The following is a 20,013-nucleotide window of genomic DNA, read 5'->3' as shown; positions in this document are numbered from 1 at the left end:
TTGAGCTCAGGAGTTTGAGACCATCTTGGGCAAGACCAAGATCCCATCTCTATGAAAAAACAGAAAAATTAGTCAGGTGTGGTGGTGCACGCCTATAGTCCCAGGTCCTCGGGAGGCTGAGGCTGGAGGATCAGTGGAGCATGGGAGTTTGAGGATGCTGCAAACTACCATGACGCCGCTACACTGTAGCCTAAGAAACAGAGCAAGTCCCTGTCTCAAAAAAAAAAAAAAAAAAAAAAAAAAATGATTAAACTACAACTCACTCAAACAAAAGCCCTTGGCCATCCTGCCACAAATCAGTGAACCAGTGTACAAGGGTCTGTAGCAAGTGAAGAGTGAAAATAAGATGTTTAGATTTGAGGGAAAGCATTTTAATAATTCTCTACCTAAGCCAAAGTTTTAGTTACTCAACCACCAAATCACATATGATAAAATGCATCAAACCACGCATTTCTCATCATAGTGTGTCTACGGGCCCATCGTATTCTTTGGCCTTAACCTACATTTTTCAAACGTTGATTGGAGTCTCTGTGCTGGGAGTAGCGGAAGCCACAGAAAAAACATAAACATCTTCCCAGAGTGTCTATTTGGCTTAAAAATTAGGGGCAAATATTCTTTATAGAAAAATAAACACGGATATCTCATGGAATAGAATGTAAAATTAACATTAGCATTAAAAATAGAAATTGAAGCTTCAAAGCAAGGTCACAGTTGGGGTGGGCTGTTGCAGGCCAGGGTTGCATATTCCAGATCTTCTGGCCATAAAAATGGTGGGAAAGTTGGAAAAGCATGGTCCACCAGGGTCAAGGGTACTACCAGCCACCCAGGCATCACTCGCCCTAGGACCCACCACCATAAGGGCTCCCAGGCTGGCTAACTCTGAAACAACTGGCCTACTCAGGAGCTATTGTAGCTCACAGGTGAAAAGACCAACCAGAGGCCACTGCTATGGCCAAGGTCACATGATGGCAGACCTCACTGGTGGGCCCCTTCCAGCCCCAGCCCCATGAGCTGGGCCAAGGGATGTTCTTGCCACCTCCCTAGGGAAGGAAGGAAACAGCCTGGACAAGATGTCACCTCCAACAACCATAACCCCTAATGCCCAAGCTCCTGTGGTGTCACAGCTCACAGCAACTTCAAACTACTAGGCTCAAGTGATCCTCCTGCCTCAGCCTCCCGAGTAGCTGGGACTACGGGCACTCACCCCAACACTGGACTAATTTTTCTACTTTTTGTAGAGATGGGGTCTCGCCCTTGCTCAGGCTGTCTTGAGCGCCTGAGCTCAAGGGATCCTCCTGCCTCAGCCTCCTACAGTGCTGGGATTACAGGCTTGAGCCACCACGCCCAGCCTTAAAACTCTGGTTTTTGACACAAACATTAAGTTCCCTTTCTGTTCATTCTTAAAATACAGTTCTGCTAGAAACAGGAAGCCATGTACATCCTAGCAAACTATCACATATTAGATATGCTACACTTAATTTATAATATGAATAGACCACGTTTCAGCACAGATTTCCAAATGACAGCAGATGGCCTATGTTATTCAACTATTCATCACATCTAAGTAAAAGGAAAAAGGATTCACGACCTGGGAGTCTGGCTCCTGGACCTATGGACCCATCAGGAGCAGGAGATGTGGTCTGGAACCTCGGCCCTTCCTTGGCTCTGAAACAATTTTAATGCAATTTTTTGAGAAGGATGAGTAAGAAGGAAAAGTTGAGAGTCTTGGGTATTTCCCCCCCGCCCCAGAAGAAACTTCTCATGAAGCAGTTTATTTGAGACCAAGATCCTGGTTTTATGAACTTCCTGCTCAACAGCACGTCAGCAGGAGCAGGTCAGCAGAGACAGGGAGAATGCATGCCTTGTGCACACTCTGCTAGACTCTTCACGCCCTCCCTGCAGGCTGTCCGAGGACCATGTGAGATGAAAGCAGAAGCCACTTTCCTCTAAAGGGCCTTAAGGGGAGGCATCATGGGCAGCAACCCAAGCTGGTGCCAAACCCCCATATCCTGCCAGAGAGCTGCCTCAGTTTCCCTAACAGCACTAAGGAGCATCTGGATGTGAATAGCGAAATAGTCGCCAAGAATTCTGGACTTGGCTGAGCGTGGTGCTCACATCTGTAATCCTAGCACTCTGGGAGGTCAAGTCAGAATCGCTTGAGCTCAGGAGTTTGAGACCGGCCTGAGCAAGAGCAAGACCCCGTCTCTACCAAAAAATAGAAAAATTAGCCAGGTGTTGTGGTGGCCTGTAGTCCTAGCACTCAGGAGGCTGAGGCAAGAGGATTGCTCAAGCCCAAGAGTTTGAGGTTGCTGTGAGCTATGATGATGCCACAGCACTCTACCCAGGGCAAAAGAGTGAGACTCTGCCTACCCCCCCCAAAAAAAAAAACAAAAACAAAAACAGAAAAATAATTCTAGACTTGGAAAAAAAAAACATGAGTAAGTCTGTATCCCCCGTTTTCATGCTGCAGAGGCTACAGAACCACAGGGACCCAGGTTCCTGCAGAAACAGCCCCATCAGCCCTGCCCCATCTGTTCCGTGAGCTTCAATTGCTTGTCCTAGGGAGGCTCACTCCCAAATCCAGAAAGACAGCCAAGGACTCAGTCCATTTGGACTGAAAGCAGCTGTCAGCTCCCTTCTAGGACCATCTTCCTCTATGGCAGAAAAATCAATCAGAGATAGATCAAAACAAGATGAATCTTGAGAGTGAATGGAGACCTATTAACTTACATTAAAATAATGGTAACAACTGTGATAGGAAAGACCAAAATAGATGCCCTATAGCAACTAAGATGGACTCTGCTGTCAAGAAAACAAAAGTTACCTACAGGTCGAGGGTTCAGGGCCCAGCTGGCACTGCAAATTTCTAAATTCCTATGGCTACAAGAAAAACCACACTCTTACTAAACTTAAACTATCAGGCAAATTATCAGACCCCTCCTAACTCTGATTTACAACCCAGAGCACTACAACTCTGATAGGGCAGAGGACTGGCCTTACATTCTTTTGTGATAAGCAATGCTCCAACAGCTTATAGAGACTGCATGTAACTGTCTTTGTATCCTATAGCTCAGCTTTTTTTTCTTAGAGATAGGGTCTCACTCCTGCTCAGGCTGAACTCCTGACCTCCTCAGTTTTTTTTTTTTTCTTTTTAGAAATAGGGTCTCATTCGTGCTCATGCTGAACTCCTGACCTCAAGCGATCCTCTTGTCTCAGCCTTAGTGCTAGGATTACAGGCATGAACTATGGCACCGGGCCTATAGTTTTGATTTAAAGACCCAATTTCCACTTTATTTTAATGCTAAGCCAGCCCCCTCAAAGTGCATGTGGGATGTATGTCACACATATACCTGTATGTTTACTTAATTGTCCATGCATTCAATTCCTCATAAATGTGTATAGCTTTCCCCCCAAAACCCTGCTGAATATGTATGACTTTATTAGGTAATACTGATAGACCCTGTGAGGCATAAAACCTAATCTACCCTTTCCCTCTTTGAAGAGAGAGCACCTTTGGTCCACAATGGACTGGAGAATATGTCTTCCCATTTTGCAAACTCAAATCACAATAAAGCTCTCCCTTCTACTACTTTGCCATCCTCATCGTCTTTTTTTTTTTTTTTTTGAGACAGAGTCTCACTATGTCACCCTGGGTAGAGTGCCGTGGTGTCACAGCTCACAGCAACCTCCAACTCTTGGGCTTAAGCGATTCTCTTGCCTCAGCCTCCCAAGTAGCTGGGACTACAGGCGCCCGCTACAATGCCCGGCTGTTTTTTGGCTGCAGTTGTCATTGTTGTTTGGCAGGCCTGTGCTGGATTTGAACCCACCAGCTCTGATGTATGTGGCTGGTGCCTTAGCCGCTGAGCTACAGGTGCCAAGTCCCTCATGGTCTTTTGATGAAACAAGAAGAATAGCTATTTATAGAGTATCAACCATGTGCTAAGTCATGTTCATATCGAATTTATCTCATTTCATCCTTTAGACAAACCTAGGAATGGTCCCATTAAGCTTTATTTTACAGAAAAGGTAATGGAGGATCAGAAAAGTTAAGTAATCTACTCAAGGTCACATATCTGGGAAGCAGGAGAGCTATGGCTTGAATCTGAATCTCTCCAACTCCAGAGTTCAAGGTTTTAATGGGTATATTATTAATTTTAGTTAGAGATATATCCAATTCCTGGAGAGTTGGTTCACCAGATACCTAAGGAAATGCAAGGCTCACCCAATACAGCTAGCAAACAGAATGAATGCTATCTAAATTTGTTAGTAATGAAATATATATATATATTTTATTTTTTGCAGTTTTTGGCAGGGGCTGGATTTGAACCTGCCACCTCTGGCATATGGGGCTGGCGCCTCACTCCTTTGAGCCACAGGCGCCGCCCTGAAATATGTTTTAAGTAATTACCTTTTGGACTATTAGCAAACTATTTTTAGTCATTCAATTCTGATAAGGATGTTGTGAACCAGGCTAGACATAGTGGTTCATGCCTATAATCCTAGCATTTTGGGAGGCCAACACAGGAGGATTGCTGGAAACCAGGAGTTTGAGACCAGCCTGAACAACAGTAAGACACCCCACACCCCGGTCTCAACAAAAAAATGAGAAATGAAAGTGAACACCAAATACATATTTCACACACACAAAAAGAATAAATACGTATTTCATAATATCACAGTGTCCTAAAGGAGGAACAGTATCATTTTCTCAAACATACTCCACTGAGGGGCATTGTGTTGCTTACACACAAGCACACACACACACCACTACCACTCTCAAAATACTGTGAATTGATATATTTAGGCAAATGGCTTTTCCTATATTCAAGAATTATTGTACCAAAGGCATTGAACATGTTTATGGTTCTTGGAGATAAATGGTTTTCCACAAAGACTAGATCAAAAATTATTTTTCTAAGTGAAATAGAATAGTTTCACAACATTCTTTTTTCTTTTTAGAGACAGGATTTCTCTCTGTTGCTCAGGATGGAGTTCAGCAGCATCATACCTCATGGCAACCTCAGACTCCTGGGCTCAAGTGATCGTCCTGCCTTGGCCTCCCAAATAGCTGGGACTACAGGTATGCACCACCATGCCTGGCTAATCTTTTTATTTTTTATTTTTATTATTTTTTTTAGAGACAGAGTCTCACTTTATCGGCCTCGTTAAGAGTGCTGTGGCACGGCTCATAGTAACCTCCAATTCCTGGGCTCAGGCGATTCTCTTGCCTCCGCCTCCCGAGTAGCTGGGACTACAGGCACCTGCCACAAAGCCCAGCTATTTTTTGTTGCAGTTTGGCTGGGGCGGGTTCAAACCCACCACCCTTGGTATATGGTGGTATATGGCCCTCTTTTTTATTATTTTAGAGATGGATTCTTGCTATACTACTCAGGCTGCTATCCCACCTTGGCTTCCCAAAGTGCTAGGATTATAGGCGTGAACCAGCAGACCCAGCCTGGAGAAATCTTTAAGGGCAAAAAGATTCAAGGAGCAATCTCATCTGAAACTGCAAAGACAGACGTATGCACAAGGCTCCCTTTGCTCAACCCCTGCCAGGGACCTAAAAAGCCTTATTTACACAAGTGGGTAAAATGGTCAGGGGCGGTCAGGGAACTCCTGAACACAGCAGTCCAGGCACTGGGGCACCACGATGCACTGGGGAAGCCCTGACCCCAGCTGCAGTTCCACTGAGAGAACACAAGAATGGCAAGGGCTGATCCTTATGAGAGTTGGAATGTTTAAGCAGGCTTCATGCAAAGAAATTGTGTTTCCTTTCCTTAAGCGTTTTGTGAGAATGGCTATTATGTCTGGCTGGGGAAACTTCCCTACCTAGTACTAGAAAACACAAAACATGTAGATTTGGGTGATGCTAAAGAAATGGGGATGGTAACACCCAGAAGAGTTCCATAATAAAACGGAAATCATTCATATGGCACCTTGCTACCTGGGGAAGGCAAAGGAGCCTCTCCCTCCTGACTCTGCCACTGTGCGGAGCTGTTGGGTCTCTTAAGGCTCTCTAACCAGCTCTAGACGGACCAACCAAGAGCTGGTGGGTTTATAGGTGGCAATTCAAGGTGAATGGACAGCACCCTATTTGAAAGGATGCCACTCTGATCAAAGAAGGTAAGAACGCGTCAGCTTGGGGGGCTGAACTGCAGGCTGTTTTCCCAACAGTGATTGAACAGTAGTGAAAGCTCCTGTTTGGGTTTTTACTGACTCATGGGCAGTGGCCACTGGCCAGGCCATGCATTCAGGCAGAGGGCAGTGCACACCTGGGTTATTAAAGGGACGCCCCTGTGGAAAATTGAGGGGTGGTGGTGCATTAATGCCCACCCATTAATAACACATCCCATCTGATGGATGTGCTGATGCCCATCAGAGGGACTGCCTTCTCGGTGTAGAAGGTGGGTGGAATAACGAGCAGATATCCCTGGGTGCTCCCTTGAGGTGACCACCTGGGTCAAGAAATGTGTAGATGTGGGACACTGCAGCCGTGCAGAGACGGGCTGGAAGTAGACATGTCCCTCTCGCACCCTGTCGGCACACAGTGCCACTAAGAACCGTTCTGTCCGCCAGCAACAGAGGCAGAGCCTGCCACCAGCTAGAGGGCGGGTTCCCTGGGGGACGCCCTGAGAGAGCTGGCAAGTCAGACTGATGCTGGCAGCCCTGGGACTACAAATGGGTCCTGACAGGAATTGACACTGGCCCTGGACTGGGCTTTGCTTACTCTGCGGAAGATGCCAATGCTCCACATGCCATAAAAAATACAAGAAGGGGGCTGGGTGTGGTAGCTCATGCCTGTAACCCCAGCACTCTGGGAGGCCGAGTTGGGTGGATTGCCTGAGCTCACAGATTGGAGGCCAGCCTGAGCCAGGGCAAGACCCCGTCTCTAAAAATAGCCAGACGTTTGGTGGGTGCCTGTAGTCTCAGCTACTTGGGAGACTGAGACAAGAGAATCACTTGACCCCAAGAGTCTGAGGTTGCTGTGAGCTATGACACCAGGGCATTCTACCAGGGGGTGACAAAGTGAGACTCTGTCTCCAAACAAAAAACAAGAAGGGAAGAATCGCATAGATTTGGATGATCGCCCGCCTACCATTTCTTCAGACATAGCAAAGAATGCCCTATATAGATCCGAGTGTCAACAGAGGCAGAGAGAGAGGGCCTCCTCCAAGCAATAGTTTGACAGGGAAGGGGAATCAGCAACTAAAGAAGTGGGTGACTAAGATGGGATGGGGCATGAAGGATGGCTCCACACCTCCATACTCAGGACGGGAGGCACTGAAGAAGGGTCCCCGCCAGACTTCTGGTTCCCTAGTGGGTCTGAGCAAGCAGAGTGGGAAAAGATGGGTACAAGGACCCTGGCATAACCACTGTGATGTTAATGTTTCCTTTCCTTTCTTTCTTTTTTTAAAATTTAAGATAGCGTCTTGGCCAGGTGTGGTGACTCACACTTGTAATCCCAGCACTCTGAGAAGACAAGGCAGGTGGATTGCCTGAGCTCATGAGTTCGAGATCAGCCTGAGCAAGAGCAAGACCCCATCTCTAAAAATAGCCAGGCTTTGTGGTAGGCGCCTATAGTCCCAGCTTCTTGGGAGGCTGAAGCAACAGAATTGCTTGAGCCCAAGAGTTTGAGGTTGTTGTGAGCTATGATGCCATGGCACTCTACCGAGGGTGACACAGTGAGACGGTGTCTCAAAAATAACCCCAAAAGACAGGATCTTGCTCTGTCACCCTAGCTAGAGTGCAGTGGCCTCATCGTAGCTCACTGCAACCTCAGACTCCAGAGCTCAAGCAATCCTCCTGTCTCAGCCTCCCAAGTAGCTGGGACTACAGTCACGCACCACCATACTCAGCAACTGTAACTGTTTTTTCTTCCCTACCTCACCTTATTGATGCTTCAATGGCTACCAAAAAAGGATGCCTAGGTAATGAAGCAACATGGAAAATTGCTAATGAGTCAATGTTAAGTGGGGAAAAAAGCAAACTACAGAAGCACACGTCTAACTCCTCAAAAAAGTTAAATATGGAATTACCACAGGATCCAGCAATTGGTGTATATACCCAAAAGAACTGAAAGCAGACACTTCAACAAATATTTGCACACCCATATTCATAGCAGCATTGTTCACAAGAGCCCGGAGGTGGCAGCCACCCGGGTGTCCACGCACAGATGGATGAATAAATGGAACATGGTGTATACACAATGGAATAGTCAGCCTTAAAAACAAAGGAGATTCTACCACCTGAATGGGCCTCCCAGACATTGTGTAAGTTAGAGAAGCCGCTCATAAAAAGACAAACACTACAGGATTCCACTTTTGTGAGGTACCTCAAGTTGTCAAATTTATGGAGACAGAAGTAGAATGGCTGCCAGGGGCTGGAGGGATGGCGGGAAGGGGAGTTACCGCTTAATGTGTAAAGAATTTCAATTTTGCAACATAAAAAAAGTATTTCTGGGTGATGGTTGCACAATAGCACGCGTGTGCTAAATCCCACAGAAATGTACTCTTAAAAGTGCTCAAAATGGTAGAGTTTAGATGATGAATATTTTATAATTAAAACATAAAAATTAAGATTAAAAAGTGCATGCAGGTTCGGCACCCCATAGCTCAGTGGGTAGGGCGCCGGCCACATACTCTGAGGCTGGTGGGTTCGAGCCTGGCCTGCTAAACAACAATGACAACTGCAACAAAAAAATAACCGGGCACCTGTAGTCCCAGCTACTCGGGAGGCTGAAGCAAGAGAATCACTTAAGCCCAAGAGTTTGAGGTTTCTGTGAGCTGTGATGCCCCAGTACTCTACCGAGGGCAACATGGTAAGACTCTGTCTCAAAAAAAAAAAAAAAAAAAAAATCAGCTATAAGGAAAATGGTTAGCTAAAAAAAAAAAGCACATGCAGTTAAATTAAATTTACAATTAAATTAAAATGTTAATTGCAATTATGTTAAATTAAATTACTAATTAAATCAAAACGTATTGGGAAAAAAAAATGAAGGGAAAAGACACCCAAGCGGGTAGCTGCTGGGTTGGGATAGCAGAATGGTAATAAAAGGCTTGTGGATTACAACCTGACAGTGTGGGTTGTTGTATGCCTGGCACTCTACCCAGGGCAGTGTGTGAGACCCTAAAGGCTAACAGGTAGGCATTGCTACTCTGATACTACAGCCAACAGAGGGCTCTCAGGCTCCGAGGGGTTAAGCAATTTGCCCCAGGTCACCCAGCAGAAAAAAGTGGCTGAGATTAAAAATCAGCTCCCCCCCCCACCTTGGCAGTCCCTCCAGGACCACCCCCTCACCCTGCCCCACCCTCACCCAGACACAAGTGACTTTCCAGAGTGTCCATAACAAAGCTACGATTTTTGCTTCCTTGTTGATGAGAAAGTACTCCTCCCAGATTTCACAACCAGTGATGCAAAAGGCAGCAATGCCCCCCACTGTGGCTGAGGCCTCTGCCAGAGAGCCCTGGAGCCCCCTCAGCCCAACTGGACTCCCTATGTCCTCACCTACCCTTGCTACAAACCTCAGATGGCGGGGGTGAGGTCCCCAAGCCCCTCTCAGCACCACCAGCTGAGCCCTGCTCCCACCTCTTCTATCAGCAGAAGAAAGTTCAGACTGTGAGGGAGGTGGCCTAAGTTGGGAGAGGGGGAGCAGGGGCTGTGTTGTTTAAGATGAATTGGGGGAGGGAGAGAAAAGGAGAAGAAGCAGGGGGGAGCTCCAGAAGTTTTCCTTTCTGCTACTGGGACCCCAGGAGTTGGGGGAGGGTGAGGGGAGGGGACTACCAGGCAGGGGTAGTGAACCTGTGGCCTCAAGGACATATGTGGTCCTCCAGACCTCAAGTGGGGCTCCTTGATCAAATCCAAACTTCACATAATGAATCCCTTTATTAAAAAGATTTGGTCTGCAAATATTTGATTCTACTTCTATTACTTAAAATATATTACTTTCTCTGGAAAAAAAAAGATTTGTTCTGTAAAATTTGGGATTTAGTCAAAGGGCCGCCCTCACTCAAGGATCCAGAAGACCACATGTGGTCCCAAGGCTGCAGATTCCCTCCCCATCCCTGCAGGAGCATGGGGACATGGTGTAGCAGAGATCACTGACATCCCTGCCTAAGGTCACTCAGGGGAAAGTGGCAGAACAGGGTGGGTTCCCTGCACAGCTAGCGGCAGCACTCAATACCATGCTCGGAAAGTACGAACAAAAACACATTCCTGTCTACCTGTGCAGAATGGTGACCCCCACAAAGAGAGGTCTGTGTCTTAACCCCCAGGACCTGTGCTTTATTTGAAAAAAAAATAACTATATGGAAAAAGGTTCTTTACAGACCTAAGGAAGGATCTTGAGGGATGATTTCATCCTGGACTGTCTGAGTAAATACAATGACAGTGTCCTTACAAGAGACAGAAGAGAAGGCAGCCACACTAGGGAGAGGGCCACCTGAAAACAGAGGCGGAGACTGGAGCGGTGCAGCCGAAACAGCCACCAGAAACTGAAGAGCAGAGGGAGGATTCTCCCCTGCCGTCCCCAGAGGGAACGAGGCCTTGAGAACACTTTGGTTTTGAATTTCTGGCCTCTAGAACTAAGAGAATAAATTTCTGTTGTTTTTAGTGACCGCTGAGCAGCTGGAGAGTTTTGACCCACTCCATTTCTGACCCAGGCGGGTTTCTCCCCTTCTTAGGCAGCTGGGTGGTCTTCTGCCACCATATTGATACTGAAGTTAGCGGAGACACGTGACCGTAGCTCACTGCAGCCTAGAACTCCACTGTGCCTGGCACTACTGTTGTTTTAAGCCGCAAAGCTGTGGTCATTTGTCACAGCAGCCACAGGAAGCCAATATATGTTGAGCATCCCAAATCTGAAATCATTTTGAAGTAAAATCATTTTGAAATATTGCAGAACCCGAAACTTTCTGAGCATCAACATGAGGCTCAAAGGGAATGCTCCCTGAAGCATTTCCGATTTCAGATTTTTGTACTTGGGATGCTCAACCAGTGAGTATATAATGCAAATATTCCAAAATCCAAAAACATTTCTGGTCCCAAGGAACAGGTTGAGCACCCTCCAGGATGAAAACCCTAAGCAGGTCCAACCCGTTCTGCAGCTTCTCTGGCCCCACTCTGGGCACTTTCTCTAAGTGGAAGCAATTTCCCCCAAGTGAGTGAAGGAAGCTAACTGAAACACCACTTGCAAAGTGCCACACCCATCCCCACTCCAATCACTCTCTCTCCCTGCATTCAGAAAGTAGGGGCCCTTGGAAGGCACGCATTTCTAGAAGCCCTGACCCTTATCAGAGGTGGAGAGGCTGTCACTACTGGAGAGACAAGGTAGGGGGCAATGGCGGAGCCCTTATGCACACCCAGCTGGCAGCCACAGCTGTAGGGGAAATTTCACAGGCCCCAGAGACTGTGCTGGCCCTCAGGGAGCAGACAGTGGCCTGTATTGTGGTATGACCCATAGTGAGCAGTGGTGTTTTGCCTGCAAACAAAAGAGGAGTGTGGAGGGAGGTTCCCAGGTTTTTTCTTTTTTTCCATCTTGCAACTGGCATTTGTGATATGATTGTGGGGGATTTCCACCAACCAAATTAAAGACAATTCAGTTTTAGTATTAACTGCAAGGAGAGAGGTGGAGTTTTGCTAACTTTGCTATTTATGAAACACTACCTACTGCTGGTACCAATATGGTCACATTTCCCTCCCTCCAAACAGCCCAAGGTCTGCCATGTGCCAGCGGACAGGGCCCTAGTCTCTTCGCCTCTCCTGGAGCACTGGCTTCTGGACCATCCCTGCCAACAGCTTTGCTGGGAAGCACATTTGTCCCCTGTGGAGTGGCTGAAGCCTCACTCGAGGCAGAAAGAGCTTTTCAAAGGTCCCATGTTAAGGGAACATGTGCTGGGGCCCCAAACCTCACATCAGACCCACAGAAGCAGCTGGTCTCAGGGAGGGAGGTAACTGCTCTCTAAACAAAAATGGTTTTGAAAAATAAGGCAGCCAAAGGGGAATTGCTTCATAAGTCGCACATTCACTTCTCCCTTTAACTGTGCAATTCAAGAAAAACAAGGTGAAGCAGGAACTGCCTCTCTGCCCACCCCCATCCCACCCCCTCTGGACTCCCTCCCTCAACACAACAGGGCTTGGTACAAAAGCTAATTGACTCCTGAGGCTAGTCTCTAATCGCTCTCTTAGCGGAGCCCCTGGTTCCCAAGGGATCTCAGGAGCTACTACACTTAGTAAAGCAGAGGAGATGGAGACCGTGGCGCAGCTCGGGGACACAGTGGCAGGGACAGAGACTGTAGAATCACAGCTTGTCCTCATAGAAGAGTAGATCAGCATAGCATGAGCCCTCCAGGGCACTCACCCTAATTCCAGAAACATCTGTGTTGGCAGTGTAGCCAATACAGTTTCTGCACATGGGGTAGGGGCTCAGAAGGAGGGGAGCTTCTCTAGAGGGAGCAACTGGGTTTTAAGTGCTTCTCCCCAGTGCCCCCCAGGGTGTGTTCCATCACTCAGAGGAGTTGGTAAAAGCACCAAGGCAGAATCACCCCAGGATGCCACGGGCAATCCCCCGACCGGCCATGAGGGCTGGAATCCTGACATCAAGAAATCAAAACTCCACGGGAATGCCAAGGGTTTGACAGTTTTTACTCTGCAGAGAGCTGGAGAGAAAGCTCTCTATCTCCCTGTGTTTGGCAGCAGCACCATCCAGCAGAAGCTGCTTCCTCCCCACTTATCACATCAATGGAACCCTAGGGGGTTAATGGCAATAGCGGATTTTTCAGAGGAACGTCAAGGGTACCCCAGAGCCTGCTTCCCTGAAAGGACACCCCCAAGCCTCCCTGTCCTCTCACCAAGAGAACTGTCAGGATGTTCTCTGCAGTGGGCAAGTGCTTCCAGCACTTTAAGAGCAGGGCTTGTAAATGGTGGAGGTGGGTGAGTTATTTAACTTTTCTGAGCCTTAGTTACCTTAACTGTAAAATGAAGACAACATCCCTTAGCTCAAACAGTTGCTCAACGGAAAACGCAGAAGTTAAAAAAACGATCGATTCTATGGGGGGAAAAGTCCCTAGGCTACCGTTCAATTAAAAGATCACCAGGCGCTGTCAAGCGCCCTGGCAGGGTCCAAGTCTCCCGGAAGACAGCAACCGGGTTAGTCCTCGGTTTCAAAGTCCCTTTGGATCAGTTCCCTTTGGAAAACTTAGAGAGAGGAAAAATACTCTCCACCGGCAAGGGACACCTGCTAGACACACACATACACACACACACACTCACTCACGCACAACTGCACCCAATGTCTCAGAGGTGCGACTCAGGACCTCCAGGTCCCTCCTTCCAGGGGGCACCTGAACCAAGAGAAAGCTGCTCAATCTGCCCAACGCCCCACCCTAGAACTGAGCAGATCTCAAGGGTCCCGCGCAGGGACCCAGTACGTGGGCCGCCCCAGGGCGCCCCCAGTCCCGGACCCGAGAAATCCATCCCTGCTCTCTGCACCACCACCACTCCCAGCGCACTTTTCGGGGTCTCCCATCGGTCCTTGTCTGACCCTTTGAACACCCCACGTACTCGCCAGGGCAGAGCGCGGTCGGCTGAGCAGCGGCCCCATTCTGGTGGCCGGGAAAGGTCTTCTCAGCTCCGCTCTCCTCGATCTCAAGGAAGCCTAAATAAAAACAGGAAACTCAATTAAAAAAAAAAAAAAAGCCTCATTCAGGCTAAATTTCGGGTAAGAGTATTTTAAAAAAAAAAGGTCCGGAAATGCAAAGCTGGAGGCGGTTTTGCCGCTGTAACCCGGGCTCAGCCGCAGATCCGGGGGCGATCTCGCCTGCGCCGCTGTAGTCCACGCGGCAAGCGGCGCCGGCAGCCAGGGCGCGGGCGGAGGCGGCGCGTCCCAGCGCGGGGAGGGAAAACTTCGCGCCCCGCTCGCTGGGCTGGGGAGGGCGCGCGGGGCCGGGCGCCGCGGAGCTGTGCGCGGCCCTCTCCCCGCGCTTGGCGGGCGGGAGTGAAGCCGGGACCCCGGACCCGTGCGGCTCGCCCGCGCTGGGAGCGCTCCCGGTTGCCTCGCGCAGGCCGGCTTGGCAGAGCGCACGATGCCAGCGCGGGGAGCCCCACGTCCCTCTCGGCGGGCCGGCGGGGGTCGACCCCTGCCCCGGCCCCGAGCGCAGTCTGGGCGGCGTAGCCCCGGGGATGCCCATTGCCGGCTCTCTAGACCCGCTGCCGGGGCGCGCCGGAGAGACGCCGGCTTCCAGCGCGGCGCGGGCCCCGAAGGGTCTGGCACCGGTCCTCTCCCCTCTTACCGGTCCCAGAGCGGCTGGCGGCGGCTGGGCTCGGCCCGCGGCCAGTCGGAGCGAGGGCGCTGGGCACCAGTGAGCCCCGACGGACGGAGGCGGGGCGCGGCGGGGCGCTCCGCCTGCTGACAGCCCGCACGCTCCACTTCCCATTCGACTTGCAACAGGAAAAACAACAGGTCCCCCCAGCGCCTCGCCTGCCCCCCACGCCCCCGCCTTGCCCGCGGCGGAGGGGCAGCGTCCCTCTGGAAGATGCACCTTGCCCTTCTTCAAAACAACTTTTCTTCTTATGCAAAGGAAAACAACCAAAAAAAGGCCCGACAACCCCTGAAACCTCCACCTCACCCAGCGAAGAATTTCAACAGAGGCCTGAGATCGCCGCAGGGCGGCAGAGGGAGCCAGCAACTGGGGCGCTGGGCACCTCCCGAGGGGCTACCGAGGCTCAGGACAGGCCGCCTTAAATGGGGCTGTGGTGGACCAGAATGTGCCACAAAGAATACTTCTTTGGCCCTTTTGAGCTGCTTATTCTGAGAAACTGCAGACACAGGAGTAGCTCTGAAAAACTGTTCTTTTGTAAAACGATTTATATGTATGTCCTAACGTACAGAGAGTTATAAGTATCTGCATCAGACAGAGGGCTGCTCAGAAATTTACTTTTATCACCCAAGGGAGGCTTTATCTGCACAACAAGACAACCTTTTAAAAATTTTCTTTTTAAAAAAAGAGAGGGGATCTTCCAGTGTTGCCCTGGCTGGTCTTAAACTCCTGGGCTCAAAATATCTTCCTTAAAAACGCGCCTGTGGCTCAAGGAGTAGGGCGCTGGCCCCATATACCAGGGGTGGCGGATTCAAACCGGCCCAAGCAAAACAAAACAAACAAACAAAAAACCCTTCCTTGAGTAGTTGCAATTACAGGTGGGTACTGTCACCAGTGACAAGACCACCTTTATTAACCACACATTTCCTCCCCCAACGTGCCCCATAACTTGCTGCAGCTACCTCCCCAGGGTCTCATGCCCCTTTTCCTTTCTGTAGAAATATTTCCTATTCTACATAAGCTTTAAACATCTGACCCTTCTTGAGCCTATTTTCTGGGATTTCTTCTCTGTGTGTATGTACATAGTTAAACATGATTTTTTTTTTCTTGTTAATCTGTCTTATGTCAATTTAGTTTGTAGCCCAGCCAAAGAATGCACCGGTGTAGATGGAGGCCATGTTTCCCTCCCCTACACTGGGCATGAGGGAGGTGAAGAGAAGCCAGGGGAGGCAGGGAGAATCACAGGTCCCTTTGGGGGGGAATGTTGGGCTTGTTCCCCAGAGGGTACCCTGACACCCTCCCAGTGGAGCATGTGAGGCTCACAGCCTCACTCCCACCTCAGGCTCAGATCACTGGGCCTTGGCAGAGGTCTCTGGACGGCTCTAAGAAGATCCTGCCAAAAGCCAGAAGGCGTATGGACTGATGGCCAGGTAAGCAGACTGTCCTCACGTTTCCTAACACCTGTCTCTAGCCCTGCTTTTGCTAGCCCGCAATTTTAAACACAGTTTCCTGGTTTTCAGAGTTTGTGGTAAGAAGCAGAAAAAGTCGGATGAGGAACACTCTTACTTCTTACAAAAGAACTCTTCATTGGGCTCAGCATCTGTGGCTTAAGTGGCTAAGGTGCCAGCCACATACACCTGAGCTGGCGGGTTCGAATCCACCCGGGCCTGCCAAACGACAATGATGGCTGCAACCAAAACATAGCTGGGCGCTGTGGCGGGCGCCTGTAGACCCAGCTACTTGGGAGGCAGAGGCAGGAGAATCACTTGGGCCCAGGAGCTAGAGGTTGCTGTGAGCTGTGATGCCACGGCACTCTCCCCAGGGTGACAGCTTGAGGCTCTGTCTCAAAAAAAAAAAAAAAAAAGAACTCTTCATTGAATATGTATTTAATGACAGCTACTCAATCATGCTTCTTCCTGCACAAGATGCTGGGGAGTAGCAAAGCATGCCAACAGCTGAGATGTGCTTCACATATAGTTCTCTTTGATTCCCATGAAAGAAACTAGAATATGTCCCCCAAAATATGCCTCTTTGAAATAAATATTTTTGAACTAAAGGCAACTAAGAAGGAGCAGAGGAAGAGGTCATTCTATCCTCTTTCCTTTCCTGCCTGTTAAATAAAATTTGTAAAAGGCCCCTGATTTGGACCAGGCTCCTGTGTTGTGCTCAACAGACCACACGAATATGGAGTCACACACGCTAAATGAAACCAGTTAACTTAAGCATATACTCATGTAGCAAAGGGATGAGTTTGGGTCAGGTTACAGCAGCTGAGTTTTAGTCACCCTTAGGCCCACAACTGATTCAATAAGGCAGACGCTGTAACCAGTTAAACTCTAACTCTGTATTTCACTTCCATCCTCTGTCCGTAAGTAACCTTCTGACCATGTCACTAGCTGAAGTTCTTTGAATCTGTCCTGGTTCGAGGGCTGCCCTGTTCTAAAATCATGAATAAAATCCAACTAAGATCTTTAAATTTGTTGTAATTTTGACTTTTGACACCCCTAAGTGTGAGATATAAATACTGACAACTCTTGTCAGCTCAGAAATAGCAACCTAGGAATCTTCAAACAATTCTTACTCCATTAGTTTAATCTCATATATTTACTTTCCCTACAGTTTCTCACCTGCAGAAATTGTTCTTCTTTTCTGGAAAATTCATCGTTCATTGTTGAAGATGCTACATAAATCAGATTTCGATGCCACCACTTTGGCTTACATTTCATTGAGGTTTCTTCAGTGTGATGTGTACTGTACATGTTAATAAACTTGCTTGCTTATCTTGTGAATCTGCCTTTTCTTACAGGGATCCATCCCAACTGTAAACTTACTGGGGGTTGAGAAGAAGTTGTATTTTCTCCCTGACACCCACAACAACCCAGCAAGGTCAACTTATCATCCCCAATTTACTGATGAGAAAATTGAGGCTTGGGAAGGCTGAATCATTTTTCAGGGCCCAGAGTTAATAATTGTCTAACTTCTTCCAGATCTTGGCTCCTTTGGCCAAGCTATGCTGCGTCTCCCCAGGCCTCAGTCTCCTAAGAAGTTTCACTTTCCTGACAACCTGATACACTTCCTTTTTGAGACCATACCCGTAGGGACTTATCATGTCCCTCTCTCTTGCTTAGGGTACCAGGAAACTCAAGCTAAATTTAACATTTGAGTACGGTCAAGTTCCTGATACCGTCTGCCTTCCTCTATGGGGTTTCTGATCTCTCTCACCTTATTTTTAACTGTTGTCATGTGTGTTTGAGAGGAAGCTACCTCAAGTTCCCTTTGAATTGTAAATAAAACCAACAAGTTACAGTAGAGAATTTACAGCGATCCTGGAAGAAAAGCACCCCCTTAGCCAACATTTGTTACTCCCACGAGCTCAGGACCCTCAAATCCTTTCCCTGAAAGTTAGTCCTGATTGGGAAATACTTTGGACCCATTTCATGAAGAGAAAGGAGGTCTTAGCCATTAAAGGGGGGGCAGGTCAGTGGAGCACTGGCTTGGACAGAGAGAGGCAGAGCGCTGGCCGGCCTTGCAGCAGAATTTGCACAGGCCCCCAGGCCTATTTCCTTCTTTCCTGTAACTCTCTCCTGCAGAACTTCCCCTCCAAAAGCAAACCAACCTCCATAGCTTCTCACACATGCAGCAAACATCTTTGCTGTGTTCGACTTTGAGTGGCTTTACCACTGACACCCATACACCCACACGTGCCCACAAGAAGGGTTATCTCAGGGCAGTCACACTGAGCACTGAGGCATGGGGGTGCAAACATGAGAAACTCACTTCCTCAGCCCCTCCACAAGATGTCTGCATCCCCCTGTACACTGTCCAGGCAGGAAGGCCATTGATTTGGACCAGGCAAAGCAGAAACCACCCAGCTCAAGTCCTTTCCCCTTTTGTTTTGGCCAAGAAAATTGTGGTGAAGTTTGCCAGTTAAGAGCACTTTCCCTGGAGCTGTGTGACCTCAGGCAATTGCGTTAACCTCTCTATGCCTCCACTTTCTCATCTGTAGTATGGAGATGCTAATAATGGTGGCCAACATTTAAAATTGCTGTTGGGATTAAATGAATTAGTATACGTCAAATGTTTATAAGAGTGCCTGACACAGAGTAAACCCTCAGAAAGTGGGAGTTTTTGAGTTGTCATTCTAGTTACTATTCTACAACAGTGTCTTTGGGCTTTGTGGAACTGAAGGTTTCTACTCTAGAACAGTATTTTTCTTTCTTTTTTTTTTTTTTAGAGACAGAGTCTCATTTTATTGTCCTCAGTAGAGTGCTGTGGTGTCACAGCTCACAGCAACCTCCAACTCCTGGGCTTAGGCGATTCTCTTGCCTCAGCCTCCCAAGTAGCTGAGATTACAGGTGCCTGCCAGAATGCCCGGCTATTTTTTGTTGCAGTTTGGCCAGGGCCAGGTTTGAACCTGCCACCCTCAGTATATAGGGCCAGCGCCTTACCCACTGAGCCACAGGCACCGCCCATAGAACAGTATTTTTCAATAGCAGCAACAGTAGGTTATGACATATCAGTTCACTGGAGATCCACTCAAATTAGAAAAAGAAGAACAGGGAATACAATAACAGATTATATTCTATGCAGTAAGGGTGGGCGTATTTCTGGAGACTCTAGTTCCATTCATGGGTGTGTGTGTGCGTGTATTGTCAAGATGTCAGATGTGTTGCTTTTTCTTTTTTTGTTTTTTTGAGACCGAGTCTCACTATGTCACCCTGGGTAGAGTGCTGGGGCATCACAGCTCACAGCAACCTCAAACTCTTGGGCTTAAGTGATTCTCTTGCCTCCCAAGTAGCTGGAACTATAGGCGCCCACCACAGTGCCCAGATATCATTTTCTTTTTTGTTGCAGTTATCATGGTTGTTTAGCAGGCCCAGGTTGGGTTTGAACCCGCCGGCCTCGGTGCATGTGACCGTAACCACTGTGCCACGGGCGCCAAGCCAAGATGCGTTTCTTATTGTCTGTCCCAGTCAACACAAACCAGAGAGCTGCTGCCTGGATCACATGATGGTGATGGCAAAGAAAGAGCAGAGCAGATGGTTGGCGAACAAGGCCAAGGTCAGATTCCATTTCCGAAAGTCTGACTTGTGAGCATTCAGGCTCAGAGTGTAGGAGAGCCTGAGGAAAAGGAGCCCCCGTCCCCAGGCTGAGGACTGGAGAGTGACTAGTGGGGTGGGAGGTGGAGGGAAAGTGCCCTACACTTGATTCCAGGCCAGAGCTACACTGACGGTTTGGAAAAGACCCAGGCAACTCAGAGATGGCCCAGGAGACCCAGGCCCCTGGCACAGGATGAACTGATAGAGATTGTGCTCCCTGGGCCCAGCTGGATGGGGGCTCCATAGAAATTGAGTTGTTTTTTTGTTTTTTGTTTTTTTTTTTGTAAAACATATACACTCAAAACCCAAGCTACCCCACCACCTGCCAGCTTTAAAACCTTGGGAAGTCATTTCTGCCTCAGCCTCCTTATCTGGCATAGGTGGACAATAACACACCCCTGACCTGGGGCTGAGGGAAGATTCAGTGAATCCATAGTTCTATCCCTGATACAAAGTTCAAGAAACAGTAGTTGACTTCTTTTCTTTTTGCAGGGAGGTGGACAGAGTCTCGCTGTGGCACCCTGAGAAGAGTGCCATGGTGTCATAGCTCACAGCAACCTTAAGCTCTTGGCTCAAGCTATCATCTTGCCTCAGTTTTTCCA

The 20,013-nt window shown here is 48.4% G+C and overlaps 1 protein-coding gene across 7 annotated transcripts in view; it reads right to left on the bottom strand.

The window, feature by feature from the left end:
- The window catches only part of PIK3CD (phosphatidylinositol-4,5-bisphosphate 3-kinase catalytic subunit delta), a 73,146-nt gene that overhangs the window by 38,711 nt on the left and 14,422 nt on the right, over positions 1 to 20,013 (bottom strand). For 2 of the 7 annotated variants that reach the window (XM_053577265.1, XM_053577268.1), the window contains exons 1-2: positions 14,286 to 14,858; positions 13,558 to 13,651 (exon numbers count right to left, since the gene is read on the bottom strand). The gene's annotated coding sequence lies outside the window, so the exon portion shown is untranslated. Of the gene's footprint in view, positions 1 to 13,557; positions 13,652 to 14,285; positions 14,860 to 20,013 lie in introns of those variants that run through there. The other 5 variants (XM_053577266.1, XM_053577267.1, XM_053577270.1 and 2 more) reach the window with 4 other exon arrangements.

This window comes from Nycticebus coucang, chromosome 22 (assembly GCF_027406575.1).
Source record: "Nycticebus coucang isolate mNycCou1 chromosome 22, mNycCou1.pri, whole genome shotgun sequence".
Lineage (NCBI taxonomy): Eukaryota > Metazoa > Chordata > Mammalia > Primates > Lorisidae > Nycticebus > Nycticebus coucang.
The sequence above is the reverse complement of the archived record's forward strand: the minus strand, read 5'-3'. Positions and strand labels throughout refer to the sequence as shown.